Raw genomic sequence first — 24074 nt, 5'->3', positions numbered from 1 at the left:
CCATGTTTTTAAGCAAGGAAAGCAGAAAGCCACCTCTTTTTCCAGGCCATCAAGGTATCTGGTGCTGTCTTTGGAGTCTTGTCCATCAGAGGCTCTCTCCAGCTTGGGCTCTGGAGGGAGTGCAGCTCTACGGGACTGGCGGTAGGTCCTCAGCGTGTGGAAATGCATCAGCTCGACCCACTTTTCTGTCACAAACCAAGTGGGGCAATAAGCGAATCACATCGAGAGCCCTTTTTGCCACTTGAGTCATTCTCACTTCCATTGCTGGGCCTTTGTCGGAGTCCTTTGTCACTTCTGAAAATGTTATTTCTTAGGAAGTAAAAGAACAGTATGGCCATGGTTAGTGTTGCTAGTAAGTTCCGTTACTTGAGGCACATTTACTATAATAGAAAAATGTGAATCTGACCAGTGTGTTACAAAGCTGGTTACTACCACAACCGTCAGCTTTGTCCCCACGGCACCTGCACTTCAGAAGCATGTTCTTCAAAAGCCATTGTGTTGGGGAAACGGGATGAACAGTGCTGTGCGACGCTGATTTCTGTTCAAAAGGAAAGAGGAGAGAATGAAGAAAAGCCATGTGCTTGCAACAGGGCTCTCTGCAAGTGTTGTTTCCACACTGGTCTGGTTTGTGGGTCAGGGATCTTGGTCAGGGATGTTCTGTATTTTCTCTGTGTATCTAGTTCACATGACTTCTTGTTCAGCCCTGTCTCAGTCAATATTCTTCGTGCTCATTTAGGTTAAATGTGCCTTTTCTTCCTTACCGGTGTCTCTGCTTCTCAGAGGCTTTCACACTTGGTGTGAGCATCCTCTACAGACATGAAAAGATGTGAGGTCCCGGATCCCTAGGATCAACATGGAGCAGCTTTCTGGATCACTAATTTTACTCACAGACTTTTGGGAAACGTTGTTTTATATGAAATAGTGATCTAACAATGGAGTTGTGTGCTCAGTTTGCATACATTTTAAAGATAATGCACGATGCTTCAGAAACATTTTGTGCTCGTAGCTGATGCCATAAGCCACACCCCTGAGACTCCTGAAGTGGGTAGTATTATGGGTTGAATTGTGTCTCTCCAAATATGTTGAAGTTCTAACTCCTAGGACCTCAGAATATGAACTTATTTGGCAATAGGGTATTGCAGATGTAATTCCTTAGGTGGGCCCCTAATCCAGTGTGACGGGCGTCCTTATAAAAAGCGGAAATGAGACACAGACATGCACATGGGGAGAAGGCTGTGTGAACGTGGAGGCAGAGATGGGGGTGATGTATCTACCAGGCAAGGATGCCAATGGTTGCCACCAAACCCCCAGAAGCTAGGGGAAGGCCTGGAACAGATCATTCCTCTCAGCCTTGGAAGGAACTAACCCTGCTGACACGTTGATTTCAAACTTCTGGCCTCTGGAATCGTGAGGCAACATATTTCTTTTGTTGAAGCCCGTGGTACTTCGTTACAGGAGCTCTGAGCAAACTAATCCAAGGGGTCAGTCTTTTCTCTTGCTGGAGGTGCTTCATGGGCGGAGTTTGAGATCCCCTGAACTGTGCCATTTAGGGTTGGACAGACCCAGCTTTGGATTCTGGCCATGCCATCTACAAGTCATGTGGCCTTGGGCACGGATCCAAAAGTCCCATTGTGAGGATTTACTTATTTTTAAAAATTTTTAATTTTTTATAAATTTATTTGTTTTATTTATTTTTGGCTGCGTTGGGTCTTCGTTGCTGCACACAGGCTTTCTCTAGTTGCGGTGAGCGGGGGTTACTCTCCGTTGCGGTGCACGGGCTTCTCATTGTGGTGGCTTCTCTTGTTGTGGCTCACAGGCTCTAGGCGCGCGGGCTTCAGTACTTGTGGCACGCGGGCTCGGTAGTTGTGACGCACGGGCTTAGTTGCTCCGTGGCATGTGGGATCTTCCAGGACCAGGGCTCGATCCTGTGTCCCCTGCATTGGCAGGCAGATTCTTAACCACTGTGCCACCAGGGGAGCCCCTCTATTGTGAGGATTTAAATGAGAGGATGAGTGTGATAATACCAGGCACGGGACCTGGTAACCTGGTGGGTTCTCGGTAGATATTACTCCTGTTTCCTTTTTCCCTTCTGACCTTCTTGTCCCTAGAGGTCATTTTGTCAGAGAGACAGGAGCTCAGGAGCCCTGGAGAGGTAAGATGACATCCTCAGTCACACCATGAGCTGGTGCAAGGCTGAATATCAAATCCAGGCCACCTGACTCCACACCTGTGCTGTGGTTCCCTATGATGTCATCTTTGGGGGGCTCCTCACCCCCTGCTATAAAAATTCTCTGCACGTTGTCTCCCACAGACAGTTGCAAAGGTGATGAAATAGGTGACACTCTAGGCCCTGGGTGCTCTTTGTACCATCTAGTGAGAAGTTCCTGCTATGGGTTCTTGCATTGTCCAGAAAGACTTCTTAACAGAAGAAATGCCTGTTACTTTATTGCTTACTTTGTTCTTCTTTTTACATATTCTTTAAAAGAATTTTTTTAGCTGAAGTATAGTTGTACAATATTAGATAAGTTACAGGTGTACACTATAGTGATTCACAATTTTTAAAGGTTATACTTCATTTACAGTTATAATGAAATATTTGCTATATTCCCCGTGTTGTGCAGTATATCCCTGTAGTTTAGCTTATACCTAATAGTTTGTAGCTCTTAATCCCCAACCCCTATATTGTCCCTCCTTCCCTCTCCCCACTGGTAACCACTAGTTTGTTCTCTATATCTGTGAGTGCTTCTTTTTTTGTTGTTATATTCACCAGTTTGTTGTATTTTCTAGATTCCACGTATAAGTGATATACAGTATTTGTCTTTCTCTGACTTATTTCACTTGAGCATAATGCCTTCCAAGCTCATTCATGTTGCTGCAAATGGCAAAATTTCATTCTTTTAATGGCTTTAATTGTTGAGTAGTATTCCACTGTATATATATACCACATCTTCTTTAACCATTTATCTGTTGATGGACACTTAGGTTGCTTCCGTATCTTGGCAGTTATAAATAATGCTGCTATGAACAATGGGGTGCATGTATCTTTTCGAGTTAGTGTTTTGTTGTTTTTTTTTTTGGATATACACCCGGGAGTGGAATTTCTGGGTCATATGGCAGTTCCATTTTTAATTTTTGAGAAATTTCCATACTGTTTTCCACAGTCGGTGCACCAATTTACATTCCCATCAACAGTGTAGAGGGTTCTTAACATGTTAGCACAAAGTAATTATTCCTCATGAAAAGATTATATTTTGTTCAAAAATGTTTTGCAATGTTCATTACAGGAAAAAAGGGCTTGGGCCTTTTAAGAAGAAACCAACTATAAAGTCTGAGGGCTGATCAAGGTCCTAACAACTGCGGAGGCCTGTCCTGCAGGAACACAGCCGGATCCATAGTAATAAGCCATTGATAAGCAAGGGATTAAATTAGTTGGTGGTGACCAATTTCAGATGCAAAGTGGCTTGAGTTACATCTTCCTGATAGAGGAGCGTATTGGGGAAAAATCAGTTTGCAGATTTAGGAAGGTTGCTTAAGTTATGATTCAGTATCGATAAAGATCAAGGGTTTGGAGTCAAACCTGCACAGCTCTCGCCCTCTGCAAGAAAGCTGGACACCCTCCGGAGGAAGCTACAGTCTCCTTCCCCAGAACATGCCCAGGGCACCTCTCCACACAGTGTTGCAGACAATTGCAGGGGGTACAGGTTTCCTCCTTCCACTCACTCTTAGGCACCCCAACCTTGGGTTAAGAGCCATCACCCTCTCCCTTATTGGCCTCTTAAAAAAAAGCTCAGTGCTAGGTTAAAGGAGAGTTTATGATTTCTTTTCTATTTCATGCTAGAGCTGACTTGGGGAAAAAACTGTGTGGTCTGGAGTGAAGAATACTTATTGGTATAGTAGTGCTGATGAAAGAAACTAAAATTCAAGGTTTACTGAATGAAAAGAACAGAAGATTTGGGAAGCTGTGGCTGGGTTTCAGGCTGACAGTGTGTGGTCCTGGGGCTTTGAGTCAGTGGCTGAGCCTCTTTCAGCCTCAGTTTCCCTGCCTGGAAGTAACAGTGCACACCTCACAGCTGCCTTGTGAGCAATATATGGGACAATAGCCTCGATCTTAATGCACCGTGTAAACTGTCGTATGAATATAAGGTGATATTAATATGGAAAATAAAGTTAGTGACAAAAATACCTAAGCATTTATATTTTTTAGAACTTTGTTCTGAAGTTTGAGGATTTTAATACACTCTAATAAAAAGCATATTTCATGAAAAGAAAATGGGTCCTGTTCTATCCCATGTTTGAATTTCTATATCTCATGGAAAACCTAACCTGGAAGTTGCAAACCAGCTCCCAAATGTGTTATTTCGCTTGCAGGGTGTTAAACAAGTTTTGTTTCGTTCATTTTTAAAATCAGCTGCAACATTTAAAACTAGAAGTTTTCTTATATAAAACGAAAACAAAACCTAGATTTCAGCTGCTTTGGGGGAAACAGAAGCTGAATTACTGGCGCAGCTGGCTGGGATTTCCCAAGACTTACTGCTCCCCACCTTGGATTGTTTGCTACCTCAGGCCAGCCATACCCAAGGCACCCCCATCTCCCTGGTATTACTTTCCCAGTAGTAGGACTAGAGTATCAAATAGCAACTCGATTTGAAAAATCAAACCTGTAAAGAGACAGCAAGTGCCATAAGGATGCTCAAACAGGGGCTGTCTGGTCTCCTACCTTTAGCTGGGTCTACGTGGGTCAGTTTGGGTGAATGTGGCCGGCGTGGACAGAATTCCTTTCTCGTAAAGTGAGCACAGGATCCCTGTGAGGATTAAGTTAGACGACATATGTAAACACCCTGCAAGAATCAATGCTTGGTAAATGATAGCTCTGAGCAGGGCATCAGGGCATCACAAAGATTCTGACAAATAACCTGCAGTTCAAACTCCAGAAGTGATGGCCACAGTCAGGCCGCAGCTGAGCACCTGGGGGGGTCGGCCTGGGGAATAAGGTGCCCCCTGAAACCACAGTTTCTGAGAACAAGGATGCAGGCCTCCAGACTCACACAAGAAGACCGGGGATCCAAGGTGGAAACAGACCCTCGGTGTAACACAAATGCCCTTTGCCTTTGGTAAATCACTCCTATGTCACCAGGCGTGTTAGAAAGCTCAGGAGATGTGAAGGGCCACACACAGTAGATTTGATGTGTACCTGCTTCTACTCCAAAGAATATTAACCAGTGACAGCTTGGTGCCTTTGCCCTAAGCACTCATTCCAGTGCAAATGCACAACTGACTTCCTGCAGAGAGCCAGTGACCAGGAGCCTGAAAATCCATAGGGCAGCCTGGGCGTCTCCTGGGTGGGAGGGAGGCAGCCACTATGACCCTGATTGGCGTTATCTTGGAAGGTACTGCCAATCCCTAGAAGCCATGTCCAGGAATGATCTCCCCACTTTCTTCTCCCTGCCGTGGATTCCTCCCAAGTCTGTTTTTATAGGAAGTTGCCTTTCTTCTATTTCTTCTGAGCAGAAGGGGACCATCCCTGGGTTGAGCAAAAGATGAGTAAGTGATTAGTGGCTGCCGTAAAGGGATCTCGTAAAGCATTTATGTTGTCACACAAAAAGGATCTGGTTTTTACACATCTGTCTTTTCAGTTCATTTGTGGCAGGTAGAAGGCTGCCAAAGTCATTTTATGACGCCAGGGGTAAGGCTCGCTTTAGGAAATGGGGTAGCCAAGGATCTGGTGTTTCCCCACACTGTTTCCTTCTTCATCTCATGACCTGACAAAAGCAGCTCTCTGAGTCACACGCTGAGTGGCTTACTATTGAGGAAATAATCCATTTGCTATGGTAAACTAGGGATGTCCCTTAGAAAGAAAATCAGGGCTTTTCCTGGGTGGGTCCTGCCCTGGAGTGGGACAGATGATGCAGCAATGAGCCCCACATTGCGGATGTTGACGTGAATAGGGGTGCAGTTTTCACAGGAAAATACAAGGTCATCTCAGTTCAAGTTGTAATCAAGGCAGAGCTTCTGAACCAGGGTGGGAGGGTCCCCAGGGAGCCTGGATTCAGGGAAACCTGGGTTGGAGTGCTTCTTGGTAGCCACAGGCACTCAAGATCCCTGGGGAGATCCACCCTCCACCCCTGCCGCCCCCAAGGGAGGCTGTCTGCTCTGCCAAAAGCCTGAATTTCCTAAAATGGCTCCAGTACCCAAGGAATCCCTGGACAGACACTTTCCAGATGGACTTCAGCTGCTGACCATTAACAGTCCCAACTGTTCCACACATCTGCTTATAGGAGATCTCACTGGCTCTGCTCCCTCAATCAGCAGAGATGAGGACACCTCACCCCCATAAATCTTGAGATTGGTGGCTTCTTATTGCCCTTTAGCCCTGCATTCACTCACACACACACACACACACACGTGAGTGCGCTAAGATTATCTCCTTGATCTCTGGGCCATCAACTCTGGGCAGAACCACTTGGACAATGGTTACTCCCCCAAATCTGAAGAACTGTACCCCTTAGCCAATGTTTCCAATAAAAAATCCTGCCGTTTAGTATAGGTTTATTCTCTGTCTGAAATATACAGAAATGTAATGGTCTCACGTGTGGAAAGGGTGATGATCAGCGCTTGTCTGCTGGACCGGACAAAACTGAACCTGAGCATTTCTTGAGGTTTCTTCCATTCCTAGAATCTCATGACTCTGAGATCCTTCCAAATATACACACTCAAAGTGAGTTTTTCTAAAAACAAATTGGATCTCACACAAAGTTAGTAACAACTGAACCAAGTACAGAATTTTACTTGGTTCTGGCCCCAGGAGGAACTTGATAATTTACATTTTAGGTGAAAACTCTTCTCCCCTTTAAATACTGCATAAAAATGGCAAGATTCTCGACTGACTAGTAATGTTACCGTAGCAAACAAAGGGGAAACTATGAAAATCTGACACAGAAATATGTGGCCTGTTATTCAAAAAAAAGTAAATGCAACAAAAAGAAGAAAGTTGGCCTCATCCTCCGTCCCAAAGCACCCCGCAGCCCATGCCAGCCACCAGCACAGCCCTCTGGTCCTCTCCCACCAGGCAGGCCCCTATCTTTGCTCAGTTCTTCCCAAGCCTTCAGCGCTTCCTGTCCCACTTTGAAGGCATGGGTTTCCTCGTCTGTATTCACAGCGTGAATTCACAGTGTGAATTCTCCTTTCTGAGGACTTCTGAAGCCCGCCTGCCCTCCAGGCCAGGGGGAATTCATCTCTCTGTCTCAGGTTCCCAGCCCTTCGTATGAGGAGACAACTCTCAACACCACTGGCTTATCTTCCCTTGTGTGGTTTGTATATGTGTCTGTCTCCGCGGCTGGGATTAGACTTCCGGAAGGCAGAGACGCAATCCTATCTGTGGACGCTTACACAAGTAGACACGTTTGATACATTTTAATGAAGTTTAAGTGAATTGAAGAAGGGTGACAATACCTCCACTCTAGATTTCTCTGTATATACCACAGACTATTTGGAATGTCATATAAGAGTAGGGGTGACTTAGCAGATATTGTCAGGGTTTCTCAACCTTGGCACAAGAGACGTTTGGGTCGGATCATTCTTTGGTGCGGGGACTGTCCTGTGCATTGCAGGGTGTTTAGCAGCATCCCTGGCCTCCACCCTCCAGATGCCGGTAGCATTCCCCCTCCCCTCAAGTTGTGACAACCACAAATACCTGCAGACATTGTCCATGTCCCTTGGGGTCAGAATGGCCCCAGTTTAGAACCACTGATGTAGGTGATTCCCGAAGGAGAGGGAACCTTCCTGAGCGGAAGTATAAGGCACCTTGCCCAGTGAGGAGCTGCCCAGACCTGCTCCTTACTCCTATAATCATTATTGTTTTAATACATCAGCAGAAGGCAGCTGTTTATAGCTTCTGGCCAAATATTTTACTCTGACAGGCTGTCACTGACAGGTTGCCAAACACTGGAATTTTCTTAAGTGGGGTGTGGAAAGAGAGAACAGGGTAAGGCCCATCCTCTGTGAAATATGAATATCTTTTTTTGGGAGGTTGTCGTCTTGGAGACAGCACAACAGCTACTAAGAGGTGCCTGGGGTCATGCCAGGAAGACAGAACAGGAAAAAAATAACAACAACAAAAGCTGAAATGAAAGACATTCTTTCCTAGCAGGATGTGGGGAGACATCACTCTTAATAAATCAACACGTACAAACTCAAGGAAGGTGTTCACCTATTTTGGCACAAGCCACAGAGCTGTGGGTGGAGATGGTTGGAATATTTTCGGTGTGCAGGGAGGTAACCCCACGGGTCATCCCTTTGGCCTCCAGATGCTGAGGCCATCCATCAGCCAGGCGGCAGCCCACAGGCAGGTGGAACTGTGATGAAGTGCGTTGGCTCGAACATGGCAAACAGTGTTCGGTGTTGGCACAAACCACCACCCTTGCTTTTCTTTTACGCTATGACACTCTTTCATGTCTGGGAACTGAGTCTGAGTGAGGCCCCAGTGGCCGTGATGGACTCAAGGTTCAGGGCCCCGGAGAACTGCGGGATTGTTTTTTTCCTCGCTGAGGCGTTAAAGATTGGTTTGTGAAGCAGTGACTGAGGCATTACACATTAATGGTTGCACAGGGACTTTGATTCCATGTATCTCACGCTGACGTAGAAACTGGAGCTGTTATATAAGGTGTTGACTCGCTGCCCTTTCACGCAAGCCCCCCTCATCACATCATGTACCTCCCGGGGCCTGGGGGTGGGGAGAGTTGGGGGGTGGGGAGATGGGGAGTGAGGCCTGCAGAGCTGCAGAGGCGGGACAGCTGAGGAAAGGCCTGAGGTTTGGGGCAGCACATGTTAGCACAGCTGCTGAGAGGACGTCTGCCTGCCACAGTGATAACCACCTGACTGCTCTCACCTTTGATTTCTGTGGGCTGCCTTCAGATGTGGGGAGCCAGCTGGGGGCCTCTGATGAGAAAATCAAAGATTGGAGGCAACAAACAGGTTGTCGATACCACATGCTCCTCTCTGACACTGAAAGAGAAACTCTGCTGAGATGCAGTTGGACTTAGCGAGGCCCTGTTGCATCAGGAGCAAACATGGGAACAAGGGCAAGAATGACATGAAATACAGTTTCTGCCCTGAAGCACAGGTGCTGAAGGAAGATTTTGCACTTCTAAGGACGAGTCTGCAAAATAGGTACTGAAGGGGACGTGGGATCTGGGTGAGGGCAAGGTGGCCGCACCCGGGATGCGGGGACCCTCTGACCAGGACTGAGGGGCCCAGAGGAGAAGGAGACTATGGGCACAAGTCAGTTCCGGGGTGACAGTCCACCCTGGATAGCCCTGCAGACTCTTCCCTGATCTCAGTCCCTCAGCCTTGCCCCCAGATAGGGCTGACGGGCTCCCCTGGAGCAGCCCTGGGGAGGGCAGAGCTGGCCGGGACAGACATTCTCTTCCTCGGGAAAGCAGCCCGGTGACTCACAGATTCCAGGCAGGGAGCGCTGCACGTCTAGACTCAATTCTTGCTGTGATGCGTGCAGGCTGCCTCCACACAGTTAGCAAAGTCCCTCCGGTCGGGCCTCATGGGGCCACACCCAGCACTTAGTTACCCCAAAGCACACTAAGCAGACAAAGCCCTGGAAAATGGGAGGAAAGAATTGGAAATAATTTCATATTTCAGAAAAAAGTATTGAAGTGTTCATCACGGGAAAAATCAGAACGTTGTTAGTGTCTTTACACATTGTACGGCCGGGCAGTTTCTCACTTCTGCGTGTGCTGGGGCCACCGTAGCCCCTCCTGCCCTCTCCGTCCTGCTCTGACCCTGGCCCCTGATGACAAGGCCACCCTCCCCTGCTCAGCAAGGGGCCTGGAACAACAGCCACATCCCCAGTCCCCTCCATGGTGCTGGAAGGTCTTTCTAGGGAGGTGTTGGGATCTTGCCGCAGCCCTGCAGATGTGAAGATCCTGTAGTTTTTTCTAGAACGTGCCCTTGAAGGCAGACGTTGACTCTGGCAGCCAATGCAGGACCCTTCTCCCCACCTTGTGCCCCAACACCCACTTCCCAAGGGAGCAATTAATTAACTATAGTCCTGATCACCAGAGGGAATGTCTTACTCAGCAGCATCCCATGATGATTCTCCCAATAAGAGAAACGATGGGAACCTGAGACCAGGGCTGCTGCCCTCTTCCCAGAAAGGGCAGAGCTGCCATTTGCTGACCACCCTCCTGTCCCAACGGGCCCTCCTTCCCCTTTGTGACACTCTCCCATCCTAGGAGCACCTCCCTGACCCTGTGACTTTCTGTGTCTCCCAAGTGCAATGAATCTTTGTCACCTTGCTTCTGTGCCTGAGATTTACGCGCCCTCTTTTCGTTCTGTCACTGCCTGGCTGAATGATGGGGTATCTGACAGGGCAATCTGGTCTATTCTTCCGGTTCCCAAGTACAAGATGCACCTTCAGGGCTGATGACCCTGTTCATACCCCAGAATGAGGAGTAACTCCCATCAGCTGGCAGGGAAAGACAAGGCTGGGAGATACTGCCTTAACGGGGAGAGCTCTTGGGGAGAGCCAGCCTCCTAAAGTTAGCCCATGTCCTGACCCGTGTCCAGTATCCCCCCAACAAAGCCAGGCCACAATATCTTCTGGCTCCTCTGTTCCACATCGGCTCACCAGGCGGAGGAGGGGACTCTAGCCAAGCAGAAGGCAGCATGTGGGTCCTGGCTTTGACCCTCTGTCAAGATTCCTTCCAGTCCACTCGCTCCCTGGTTGCTTTCTTTGTTGTTGTTGCGGTACGCAGGCCTCTCACTGTTGTGGCCTCTCCCTTTGCGGCGCACAGGCTCCAGACACGCAGGCTCAGCGGCCATGGCTCACGGGCCCAGCCGCTCTGCGGCATGTGGGCATCTTCCCGGACCGGGGCACGAACCCGTGTCCCCTGCATCGGCAGGCGGACTCTCAACCACTGCGCCACCAGGGAAGCCCTCCCTGGTTGCTTTTAATCAGTCAAAGCCCAGTGTTCCAGATGAGAAAGGAGTGGGGAGGGGAAGAGGCTAAAACTCTGTTCAAGTTAAAGCGGGATTTATTGTAATTGCTCGTTCATGCTGACTTCCAGCACAGTGCCTCATACATTGTGGCTCAAATTTAGTGTTTCTCATCCATGTCTCATCAAAACCTGACGGTCCCTGAGTCTCTTTCATTTCCACAGAACCCTACTTTGGTGGGAGCGTGGCAGGGTGGGGAGGCAGGGGCTCAGTCAGGTAAGCGACTCTGGGCTCAGAGATTAATGCTGGTTAAGTATTAGTGTACTTCCCCTGCCAGGTAAAGTGGTAGATTATTTTTGGTTTGGGCTGGCTGTGCTCTGAGTCACCTCTGGGAATTACTTCTTCCACATACCAGCAGCTGTTAGTCGAGGTGCGTGCCTGTCCCTGGCCCAAGGTCAGGCACTCAGATTTTTTGAGGTTAGTCAGATCTGCCTTCCCTGAAATCCGAAATTGGAGCAAAGTCATCAAAAGACAGAATCCAATTGGAGGTCATTCCTCATCCACAGCAGTGTGCCCAGGTGACACTGGTGAGGGGTTCTTGTGTCTTAGACCGTTGATTCTGTGCTGCTTCTTGCCCATGAAGTTCCTCAGTTCCTGTCCATTTTGTCTTGGTTTCTGAGCCTGGTTTCCTAGCCATTGAGAAATTAGCTGTGTTTCCAGTAAATTCCCTTTTGGTGTAGATTAGCCAGGGTTGGTTTCTGTTGCTTACCACCCAAGGAGCCCTAATTCACACGCACAATGAACCTGGGTTTCTGAGCATCCCTTAAGTCACACTTGGTTTCAGAATGTTGCCCCAAAGTTGAAGCCAGGGAAGTCTTTTCATTTACCCAGACTCCATAGTAATCATCTCCCAGCATCCATCTCTTTAGTTGCCAAGCCCATGCTGGTTATTAGCTGACTATGGTTTCTAACCTGCCTTTTGGTTTCTTGCAGTATTCTTTTACTCAGTTCAGACTGGGCCAAATCTTTCCACCCTGTACCTGGGGAACAGACTTGCTTCCCACGTGTTCTGCTCCTTGATGCTCCTCAAACACACACTAGGGAAATGCAAACTGGGACAATATTTTTGCAAACCAAAATTGCAAAACCATAATCAAGAGCTTTTAAAACATTCTTTCTTTCTGAACTAGTAATTCAACTAATTGAGGACTTTATCCTAAGAAAATTTTCAGAGAAGCAGAAAGATGACTAAGCATATTTATTACATTATTATTTTGTAGTAGCCAAAACTTGAAGACAACTTAAATGTCTAGCAGCAGGGAAATAAACAATGGTCTGTTCATATGATGATTTGTGATACACCCATTCAAAATCACAGTTTTGTGGAATATTTAATGCTATGAGGAAACTCACACTATCTTGTGTACCAGGTGTAAAAAAACCAGGACACAAACCTGTAAGTACGGAATCATCTCAATCCATTTTATTCAAATTGGGAAGGACTGCACCAACATATTAGCAGTGGTTATCTCTTTATGGTTTAGTAGGAAACCCTCTGAGGTAAGAACCATGTCTTACTTAAAGTTATAGCTCTAATTCCTAGCTCAGGTCCAGTCATATAGCTTGCCTGGTGAAGTAATGAGGAAGTTTCTTTTTATTTTTCCATAATTTTCATTTCTTTTAAGTAATGAATGTGCATTCATGTAAAATCAGAAAAAAAACCATTTTAGGCAATAAAGCTTCAGTGCATGAGGTTCACTGAAATCCTATTCATGCTTTAGGGTCCATATGGCAGTTTTAAAACATGGTAGCAAATATCTGATTTCTCCTTCTTAAGAGAGGTGGGGTCTGTGTCTCCTCCCTTTAAGTGGGACTGCTTCAACCAATGGGCATAGTGGCAACGATGTTCTGTGACTTCTGAGGCTGTCATAAAAAGCCATGCAGTTTCTGCCACATTCGCTGAGGGTACTTGATACTGATGCCCTGAAGTGCAGTGTAAGAGCTCAACCACCCCAAGGCTGCCATTTTGGAGAGGGCATCTAGGGTGCTCTGGTCGGCATTCCAGCTGAACCTGTCCTTCATTCCAGGTGCCAGGCACATGAGTGAAGAGCTACCTTGGAAGTGGATGCTTCCAGCCCCCTGTTGTTTGAGTCACTGCTAGCCAACTGGGGTCCAGACACTATGGAGCAGAGACAGGCTGTCCAAATTGTGTCTCATCCAAACTCCTGACCCACAGACTTCCTGAGCATGATAAAATGGTGATTGTTTTATGCCACTAAGTTTGAAGTGGTTAGAGAGCAGTGGATACAAAAACATTTCTCCTTAAACTCCCTCTTTGTGAAGCCTTTCCTGATCCTTCCTGTCCTTCCCATAATTCCATGTCCTAAATTAAAATTAGTCATTCCTGTTTTCCAAAGCCCTTCTCTATACCTATATCGAAGTACTGACTCATCTTGCCTTTGGCTTTCTCCAGATGATGAGTTCCTTAAGGGAAGCAACGGTGTGAGTCACTTTTGCATCCTCAGGGCAGTGTCCAGCACATGGAATTTAACTGATGGTCCTTCTATTCCTTTTTCTATTAGTATAATGCACAAGAGAGACAAGAATTGACAGAGAAGCCAAATTTGGTGTGTGCATCAGGCTTTCATGGAGTTCTGGCTATCTCCATGCTTCTGGGCTGCAACTCAGTGCAGCAACGGGATGCACTGGGATGGCACTATGCCTGTAAACCATCCTGATTCTTAGTTTACTCAGGCTGCCATAACAGCGGGGTGACTTAAACCACAGAAACTTATTTTCTCACAGTTCTAGAGGCTGAAAGTCCAAGAACAAGGCATTGGCAGGTTTGGCTTCTTCTGAGGCCCCTCTCCTTGGCTTGCAGATGGCAAGTCTTCTCACTGTGTCCTCATGGTCTTTCCTCCATGCATGCACATCCCTGGTGTCTCCTCCTCTTTTTTTTTTTTTCTTTTCTTGCGGTACGCGGGCCTCTCCCATCGCGGAGCACAGGCTCCGGACGCGCAGGCTCCGCGGCATGTGGGATCTTCCCGGACCGGGGCACGAACCCGTGTCCCCTGCATCGGCAGGCGGACTCTCAACCACTGCGCCACCAGGGAAGCCCTCCTCCTCTTCTTATAAGGATACGGTCCTATTGAATTAGGGTCCCACCCTTATGTCCCCATTTATCTTTACCTCTTTAGAGGTCCTGTCTCCAAATCCTGTTATAATTGAAATTGGGGCTTCAACATATGAACTTAGGGTTGGGGAGAACACAATTCAGTCCATAACACAGTGGATCCTTACACTCCCTGTAGTTGTAGATGTCAGTGAAAAGAATGACTGAGCTCAGTGATCTACATTCTTCCCACGAGTACTTTCCTGGCTGTAAGTTCAGGCTTATGCTGTTCTTGCTCCCATATCCCTTTACGTGATGACCTGCTTAGGGGATAGACGTCTGTGATAACTTGTCCTTCTCCACAGCCAATGGCAAGATCTGATCTCAGGTAGCTTTTGTTTGTTTGCTTGTTTTCTGTTTGGTGCCCAAGGAAACCACAGACGAATCTTCAGTATAAGGCAGTGCTGACTGCAAAGTGACGCACGACATGCCACTGTGTACAAGTGGGTGCTCTTCTGTTGCAACCTGGTCAGTTTACAATAGCTGAATAAACAGCATCTAAAAAGGGGCTTGGGAGGGAAGCTGTCATCAGCAGTCGGAGGATGATTTAAGGACATGCAGGAATGCCAGGAGCTAGGGTGACTGGCAGCTAGTCTTTAGAACTTTTCTTCGCAAATTAATTCCTAGCAATGTCTTTTTCTGTCAATCTCTGTTTTATTGTTTTATATCACATTCCAAACATGAGAGAGAGAGAGAGAGAGAGAGAACACAATCTTCTACTGAGTTGAATTGGACTTGGAACTATTTTACATCCATATCTGTGAGCCACAGGTGCTGAATAAGGCATGGAGCAAATATTCAAGGTCATACACTTGCCCTTTGCAATTCACATTCAAGCGCACCTACCTTGCAATTTTTGCCCTTGTTTTCAGCTGGTCTTTGTCATACTACCTCACTGTCAAACCAACCCTCTCCCCACCCCTCCTCCCACCTCACTCTCACCTCTTAAGGAATGAGAAAACGTTTCTTGTTCTGATTCACGCTATCACTAACGCATGTTCCACAAGAATCAATCAGCTTTCATTTTCACGTAATGTAGTATGTTTACAATTACCAACCACCCTGGCTGCATGGAGTGTTCTAATATTATAATGTTCTTTATGTGAAAATCAGTTCTGAAATACATTTTTATCTGCCAGTTAAAATTGGTTAAGAATTTTGTTCCAGTCTGTAAGAAGGCTTTATCCTTGCTCAGTACTATAAAGCCCTCAAGATTTTATCTTTCTTGAATTATCTAAAGGTAGGAAGAGATTCAATTTGTTAAGAGTCCTTGTTTTTGACACAAAGGCAAATATCTGCTCCTGAGCTATACTTCACAAAGCAATGATTCATTTTAGAAACCTCTCAGGATCATGAATTCTCCAGATAGAAAAAATGAACCTAAAAAAATGAACCTAAGTTTTGCTTTCTTCATTAATTTTAGTATGTTCTCTCTCTGCTGCTTCACTTTAGAAAAGAGGTATAATTACTATCTCTATGAGTCAGAAGACTCATTGCCCAGCACCTGTTAGAAAATTAAAAAATATTTTCCCCACATCACACCACAAAGTGAGGCCATTGTTCTCATGCCGTTGCTGATGTTCATTCATTTGCCAAAATGACTATATTGGAGGCTTTAAAAGCCATAGTGATAATGAAAAACCATGACTAGAGACTTTTCCAAATGCCAATACATAAAGATAGTAACATGAACTTGATAAACTCTGATTTTCATTCTTTTTAAATTTTTCGTAGATCAATAAGGGAGAGTCTGTTTCTCCCAGGCATGACGTAGCAGCAGATGCAGGCAGTTCAGAGTTGTCTTCTTAAACCATACCCCAGGTAGTTACTTAGGCGTTAGGTATGGAATTCAGTCAATGCTAATTACAGAAGGAGACTCGATATGTGTGAATATGTTATTGACGTAAGAGATTAAGGGATAATTGTAAGTAAGGAAAACCGATGTCATGACATAAAAACTATCCAGCTCAGGAAGGAGCAGAGTATAATAAAATATCTTTACACAGTCCATTTCTTGCCTAAATGCTGTATAAAGAGATAAAGGTCAAAATACTCTCGTTTTTTGGATAACAAATGTAGTGCTTGATCCCAATGCCAAAGACCACTTAGATCATCACTTCTTTCAACTCTGCCATGCTTTTCATGACTTCAAAAGGTGTTTCTGTACAGACTAACTTGGAATTTACTTTGAATGAGAAATACAGTCTGCACAGTCACAGATTGTTTGGGGGTAAGCAGGAGAACTCTGCTAATACTCTCACCCAGCCCAGCGAATAGGTAGCATGTCCAGGCCTTTGCCATGTGCACCGTGGGGGAAAAGCAAATGAGATGGTGCATGCCCTTGGCCAATGGTGATAGTAAGTGAAAGAGAGTTTGGAAATGCTTCCAAAGTGAGGGATGCTGTTACTAATTTTTGTCTTAATCTAGGCTTTTTTGATTAAATGTATTTTTTATATTCTTCTTTTCCTGAAGCCATGAATCTATACTGAATGAATTAGTGGAGAATTCATTCAACAGGCAATATGTAACTTATGTTCTTCACCTCTTAAAGAAATTTCTTTTTTGATCCATTTCTTTGTAAATAATTATGAGTTCAACAGTTTATTAATGACACAGTCATTGGAGCTCCTGGGGTTCATTCAAAATGTGTTGGAGAATTGTTTAGAAGCGATTTGAAATCAGGTAACCAATGCTTTGTGGTCAAACACTGACTTGTTATCTGCAGAAAAGCAGGTTTTCATCTTCCTCTCTTTTTACAGTATTTAATGCAAGAAATTAACGATCTGGTACAGATGTTTCTTAATTTGTCACCTCAGCATAATGATTAGCACAAAGAGCTTAATAAATCTTTGTTGAATGAATGAATGAAGAGAAATAATATAAAGTTAAAAAGTATGGATAATTTTACTTAAAAATCAGCATTTCTTTTCAGGATTAATTTTAGAGAGCAATGTTTGTTCTAATTTGCTATGGACTAAAAATAACCAAAAAATCAAAATAAATAAAATATATCCTGGGTATTTTCCAAACAGAAAAATATATTCTACATTAAACATTATATGGATTTGCTTCTCCCAGAAGCAGATGACTGGAGGAAATTTCTAGCTTTAACTTCTTATATTACAAAAAAAGAGAAAGGTAGTCATTGGAATAATGGTAAATGAGGCCACTTTTGTTTCTATCCTTTGGTTCCCAGACCTCTGTATTCTTCTGACACAGTGCTTTATAGAGGTCTTCAATTCAGCACATATACTGCGGGGAAGGGATGTCCCCCCATCTCCACAGAATATTTACTGCCTTTAGTTTGCTGAACTAGATATGCTAAAAGATTTACCCAGTGAAAACAACCAGAATGCTAGACAAAATAACAAAGAAAACACTTTTTAAAGGCATCAACAGATGGCACAGAAGTATGGAATCTGCAGAAATCAAAAACAAGACAGAAGTAGCGACTTTGGGAGAGGAGAGCCAAAGCCAGCTCTCTCAGTATTTCTGCCAAAACCTGGAAACCTTGAACTTTTTGGAAAATGTTTGATAGTGGAGGGGAGGAGATGAAGCCTTGGGCCCATGCAAAATTGGAAGTTTTATAGGAGACTTTCAGATAAAGCTGGAATCTCAAAGGGCTTTACCTTCAGTTCAAAGGATGAGTAAAAAAATAACCTGCTATGCAGGAGACAGCCATGCATCTTGATTTGATCTTTATGCTGGAGAAGAGAGGGATGAATTCTCACCTGAGAATCTGTACCTGCAGCCTGGCCCTCATGTGGCTTTTTGTATGAATTAATTTTATCTGCATCTGAAAAATTGAAAGAAGAGAGTTTTAATATATGTGCTCCAAGAATGTTTGTATAATCAAGAGCAAATGCAAATCTTTTATGGAAGAATGCAGTCTCTACCCAGGTCTCAAAGAATTCCTATAGATAAAAGTTCCAAGGAACTTAAGCTCACATAAAAACACACATAGGCATATTCTGCCCTTCCCCCCACCCCACACAAGAAAATAAAGCACCATGAGTGAGAACCAGCAGAAACAGGCAGAAAAATCTGATCTGTAAAGATGATCAGACACAATATAAAATAAGCATGTTTGGTATGTTTAAAGAAATGAAAAGTTTGTGAACAAGGAATAAGAGAATTTTTAAAAAAAATCTAGCAGATTGGAGAAAAACTGAGTAAAACTTTTAGAATGGAAAACTGCTTTATGCAGAACGATTATGAGGCCAAATGGAGGAAAGTCTGAGATGCAAGAACAAATGGTGAGCAAAGAAATTGACGAACATTGACTACATATAACAATAATAGTCATGTCTAATTTGTGAGGTTAAACAAACAAGATATAATTCAAATATGGTCAAAATATAATATAAATTGGAACACTGTGAAAGTTGTAGTTATAATATTCTAAGGTACTTGTATTGTTTGGGTGAAGCATCAAGAGATTAAGTAAGCATGTTAAAATGTCTGGGTAACTCCTGGGACTTCCCCGGTGGTCCAGTGGTAAAGAATCTGCCTTCCAATGCAGGGGACACAGGTTCGATCCCTGGTCGAGGAACTAAGATCCCACATGCCACGGGGGATCTAAGCCTGTGCACCACAGCTACTGAGCTCGCATGCCTCAGCAAGACAGCCCACGTGCTGCAAACTGCAGAACCTGAGAGCTCTGGAGCCCACACACCACAACCAGAGAGAGAAAACCTGCACGCCGCAAGTAGAGAGAAGCCTGTATGCCACAATGAAGACCTGATGCAGCCAAAAAGTAAAACATAAAATAAAATAAAATATTAAAAAAAAATGTCTGGGTAACTCCTAAAAATAGTTGTAGAGAGAATTACTTCCAAAGGGACAGAAGTAGGGCGTGATGGTGGGAATAAGAAAAAGAAACGAAAAAGGAAAATCTATTCAGAAGATGGCAAGTAGGAAAAAAAGAGAGAGAGAGAGTGGAAAGCACATAGTAAGATGGTAGAAATACATCAAAGGAAGAAGAGCAAAGACAGAGTCTTAAGATACTTTGCTCCAAAACAAAACAATGGGAGTCCATACACACTCTAAAATGTTCATTCACTCTATAATTTCATACTGTTAACAATGAAAAAAGAGCATAAATGACTTTTGAGAACAAAAGGCTTTAATTTCAACCATCTCAAGTACAGTAGTAGTTCAGCATATCAGAGACCATTCAGCTTATCAGAGACCAATGTTTCCCATAACAGGGCTTTTAATGGGATATTGGAAGGGGCTGCATCAAGGCTTTCTGTTTTATATTAACTTTATTTAAAGTTAAAAGAAACTTTAACTTTTGAAGATCTATGTCTCAAAAATGGACTTTTATAGACAATTTTTAGGAGCACTTTTATGATTACTAAAGTTAGAACATGTTTTTATTCTTATAAATTTTGACCTTTGTCTTTATCTGGAGTGTTTTATCTTGTGAACAGCTGTATAATTTGTTATTTCTCTCTCCTTCTGTACCAGTCTTAATACTCTTTTTCTCCTTTGTCTGTGTTTAAAAGAAACTGCTTTTTTAAGGCTATAGCTAGGACACCACATTCTAGAAATAAATCAGGAAGCACAGGACCTAAAGACTTAATATAGAAAATGACATATTTTAAAAAAAGAAATGTGAGGCCTATAATATTTTGCTTCTACAGGATGCTAAATCACTTCCTAGAGGGGCCTCATAAGATTGTGCAGTAGATCTTTCCTTAGGTCTGTTTTGTTATTTCCTATATGCTACTTTCTTTCCTTTGTTCTGTAATGCTTTTCTCATAGCTTCTAAGCTGTTCCTTCCTTCCTTCCTTCTTTTCTGCCTTCCTTCTTGATTGCCCACTCTCAAATGAAGCTAGATCTTTATTTCAACAGATAGGTTGCAGAGACATCTCTCAAGTTTGCTCTGGAATGAGGGTAACATCCCTTCTCAGAGACAAAACTTGGGAGTGGGGGGGAAGGTGATGTACTTGGTCCCTGGTCCAGTTTTCAGCTTACAGTGCCTATTTGCCAGTCCAGGCTTTGTCACTTCCTAGCTGTGTGACTTGGGTGAGCTGCTTAACCTCTCTATGCCTCAGTTTTATCATCTGTAAAAGGAAGCTAATAAATATGTCAACCTCATAGGGTTTCTCGGAGCATTAAATGAAATACTTTTAAAGCCCTTAGTATTGTACATTGCCCATGATAAACAATAAATATCTGCTATTATCATTTTCTTTATTATTGCTACTGCTACTACTACTAGTACCAAACTGTTGTTACTGCTGCTACGACTACCCCTACAAGTACCATCAGGTGTGTTTCTCTACCTGGCTGCTCAGCCTCTGTTATGCTGATCCACTGCCATTTGAGAGAATCCCACTTCCTGGTATAGTGCATCACTGCCCATCTTTCCCTCCTCACCACCACTCAGACACGATTCCTCTTTTCTTTTAGGAATGGCCATCTCAGAATGTTCCCAGCAAAGTAGCTTGGGTGCCTTGAGGGGCAGCACCCATGTGGCACAGCAATGGGGGGCCAGGCTCTTGCTGTGACTTGGTTGTCTGTGTGCTGTGCGTATGTGACCTTTCCTTTTCCATCACAGGGCTTTTAATGGGATATTGGAAGGGGTTGCGTCAAGGCCTGGCGTTGCATTAGATGCCATGCCATTTTACACTGGAAATCTACTTTCTGCTTTTAAACCAGGGACACAAAGTGTGGGCATAAGCCTGATGCCTGTGGAGACCTCCTCTTTCACCAGGCAAGGAGGACTCCATGGTTTTTATTCATGCCCTTTTGGTAATGAACGAGAACCCCTCAATCTAACCTGCAACGAGACCCTGATCCTAACCTGCGTTAACTCAAGGAGTATAATAGCCTCATTTTTACACACATTTAGATAAGTTAGAAGATCTGAGGTAAATTATTCCCTCAGGAGTACTAGGACTAAATCCAAAGGCAGCCAAGGAAAACTGCTGAGACAACATCCTCATCATATTTTCAGGAAAGTTCAGAACCTTTACAAGAAGAGCTGTCCTGAAACTCATGGTATTACATTTAGAGTAAGGTTTGTATTAAACTTTTAATGACTGAGTTTCAATACTGTATGAATATACAATTTCTTCATTAAAAGTTTAGCTGCTTTTACACTAAGGAAGGTCAGAAGAGGCGTAAACAACAAAAATAAATAAATGGACAGTTCATAAAGATGTTGTGGTTGAAATACAGTCAGGATCATATACTCAGTCAGGTCACATGCCCTCAGACCCAGCCAGATGCTCACCCTTTCTGGTGTCTTTCCAACATCTGTCCCAATCCTGGAGGGGTTGGATGGTTGCAGAGACTCTGGGCATCTGGGGGCCATTGATAATTAAAGAGTGCACCTATTAAGTTAGTATTAGAAACATTTGGGACATCAGTAATTAAAGTAGGAATAGCAATATAGATTCTATATATATATGCTATTGAAATGCATTATTACCAGTTTAAAACATCAAATTACAGATGTTTTGACAAACATTTTCAAGGGCCTTTAATACATAAGCAAAATAAATCTCATATTGGTTATATGACTATATTTGATCATAAATAATAAAATCAAAACATGGAAAAATATCTCTTTCCATCAAATAGGGCCATCTTTCCCTACCAATACACTGTGTACAGGGCACAAATGGTAAAAACAAGTATAATCTCTTTTCCCCAAGTTAATGTAATGTACATATCGAGAATTTGACGACATTAACAATTATTGGCTCAGAGTTTCAACCACGTAGTTACGAAGAATTTAAGCCCTCCCTGACCCCAAACTTGATCTTTGTGTCTCACATTTCTCTTCACTGCTTCTCCTACTGCTGCCAGCTGGATATTGAAGGAGAACGTTTTCTTCTTGGTGATTGCAGGTCTGCCTTACACTGCATAAAGTGGATGGGCTTGGTCGGTTCTGGGGTCTCTCCGGTTAACAGTATATTAAGAGTTCCATGGGGACATGGTCGCAGAGAACCACAAGGACCCCACTGATGCTGCACTCAGAAATTTCCTCTTCTGTGATCTGGGCTTATGACCAGAAGAGGCAGGAGGTGGCTCTCAGGTCCTCTCCTTGACATTGGGAACTCTTGGGTGGAGGCAGGCCCAGGGAGGGGAGCCCAGCCTCTGTCTTGGATCTGAGGTCTGGGAGTCCAACCCTCTGACCTGAGATACCCTACTAAGTTATGCCCAGAAGGTCTAATGCTTCAATGCAAACAAGATTCTGGTTGACTTGACTTGCTAAGTTAGAACAGTGGCCTTTAACATGGAGTATGTGTACCCCAGGGGTACTTGAAGGGGTTGATGATCTTAAGTTCATAGAGCTTCCTGGATTTCCCTAACTTATAAATATTCCTGTTGAAATAAAGTGTCATGCTAGAAATGATATTTTAGTCCACGCTAGGATTTTCTGAGTTCACATACAAGTAGATTGTAGCCATGGGAATTAGACAATTTTGGACTGACGGGTCTCTTTTTTTTAATGCCTTGGCTTTGTCAAAGTATGCATTTGGACGACAGTCTCATGAAAGCAAGGCGAAAATAACACTAGTAAGAAAGGCTGACTGTTAAAAATTCCCCTTCCTGCAATGCATTTAAATATAAGCAGCTCTTTTCAGGTCTTCTTTTTTTTTTTTAAAAAAAAAAAAGATAAATGAATAATTTATTTATTTTTGGCTGTGTTGGGTCTTCGTTGCTATGCGTGGGCTTTCTCTAGTTGAGGCAAGCGGGGGCTACTCTTCGTTGCAGTGCGTGTGCTTCTCATTGTGGTGGCTTCTCTTGCTGCGGAGCACGGGCTTTAGGCATGTGGGCTCAGTAGTTGTGGCTCGAGGGTTATAGAGTGCAGGCTCAGTAGTTGTGGCACACGGGCTTAGTTGCTCCGTGGCATGTGGGATCTTCCTGGGCCAGGGCTCGAACCCAAGTCCCCTGCATTGGCAGGCAGATTCTTAGCCACTGTACCACCAGGGAAGCATCTCAGGTCTTCTTGATATTTGTCCCCAGGACACTTCCTTATCTGAAAAGAAAAGAAACTTTAAATAGCAAAGCAGTATAGGTTAGTGTCACTAATTATTTTAAATGTAATTAGAATGTTTTCTTAGACTATCAAAATTTTGGAGATATACTAGATAAACTTTCTATGACATCTTTTCACTTGGCACTTATTATTCTATGAAGTAGTTAAAACAATTTTTTACCAGATACTGTTTCAAATGTTTATTATAATACAGTAAAATCCTCATCTTATTTCACCATAAAATGTTTAATATTTTCTACATCCTACTAATAAAAAGTAAATAAGATCCTATGTACAGATCAATTATTTTTGACTGCATCTACCTTCTTTTACATTAAATGTAAAGAGAAACATTAGATATTGATTCATGGTATCAAGAAACGCATTGTCAGCAAAACTTAACTTTTATACTTAATTATTTGTCAAAATTTATAATATATTTATGTTATTTTTAATAGTAGTATATTAATAACTGTAGTAACAACTCAATCCAGAAGAACTTTGTAGTTATGTACATGCTTTTGTAGTAATTTAATATGATAGGAGAGCAATAAAAGGTTTACAATTATAAAAATATATTAAAGTAACAGTTTTAGTTTTAAATGTCCATATTTATAATATACTGGTTATCATTACAAGATCCTTTGCAACTATTTAAATTTATGATGAAATGTTTTAGATGTCAACCTAAAAATGTGCAAGAGGTACATATTTAAAAAAATTTTTTTTCAGGGTACATTGGCAAAAAGATTGACCAACAATTCTGGAGGGAACATGTGTATTAAGTCCTTACCTAATCACTGCTATTAAATAAGGTAGTGGATTCTTTTCTCCCTAACTTCACCTCTTCTCACTAACCTCAGTTCTGTACTGAGTACCATGTGCCCCTTGGAAGAATAAAAAGATTCTAACTTTGAGATCCCATGAGATCCTAGCTTAAACGCCAACCATTTAAAG

At 43.5% G+C, this 24074-nt stretch overlaps 2 long non-coding RNA genes across 2 annotated transcripts in view; both read right to left on the bottom strand.

The window, feature by feature from the left end:
- Positions 1-4805, bottom strand: part of LOC116753150 — a 37744-nt gene extending 32939 nt beyond the window's left edge. Inside the window, exon 1 of the long non-coding RNA XR_004349690.1 lies at positions 4718-4805. This is a non-coding gene — a long non-coding RNA (uncharacterized LOC116753150). The remainder of the gene's footprint in view (positions 1-4717) is intronic.
- A 13042-nt stretch (positions 4806-17847) lies between these two features.
- Positions 17848-22792, bottom strand: LOC116753152. The gene is made up of 3 exons (XR_004349694.1): positions 21883-22792; positions 21363-21462; positions 17848-17912 (listed from the first exon to the last, which is right to left on the bottom strand). It is a non-coding gene; the product is annotated as an uncharacterized LOC116753152 (long non-coding RNA).
- Between the last annotated feature and the right edge of the window lie 1282 nt (positions 22793-24074).

This window comes from Phocoena sinus, chromosome 4 (genome assembly GCF_008692025.1).
Source record: "Phocoena sinus isolate mPhoSin1 chromosome 4, mPhoSin1.pri, whole genome shotgun sequence".
Taxonomy (NCBI): Eukaryota; Metazoa; Chordata; class Mammalia; order Artiodactyla; family Phocoenidae; genus Phocoena; species Phocoena sinus.
This window is presented reverse-complemented; position numbering and strand designations above follow the sequence as displayed.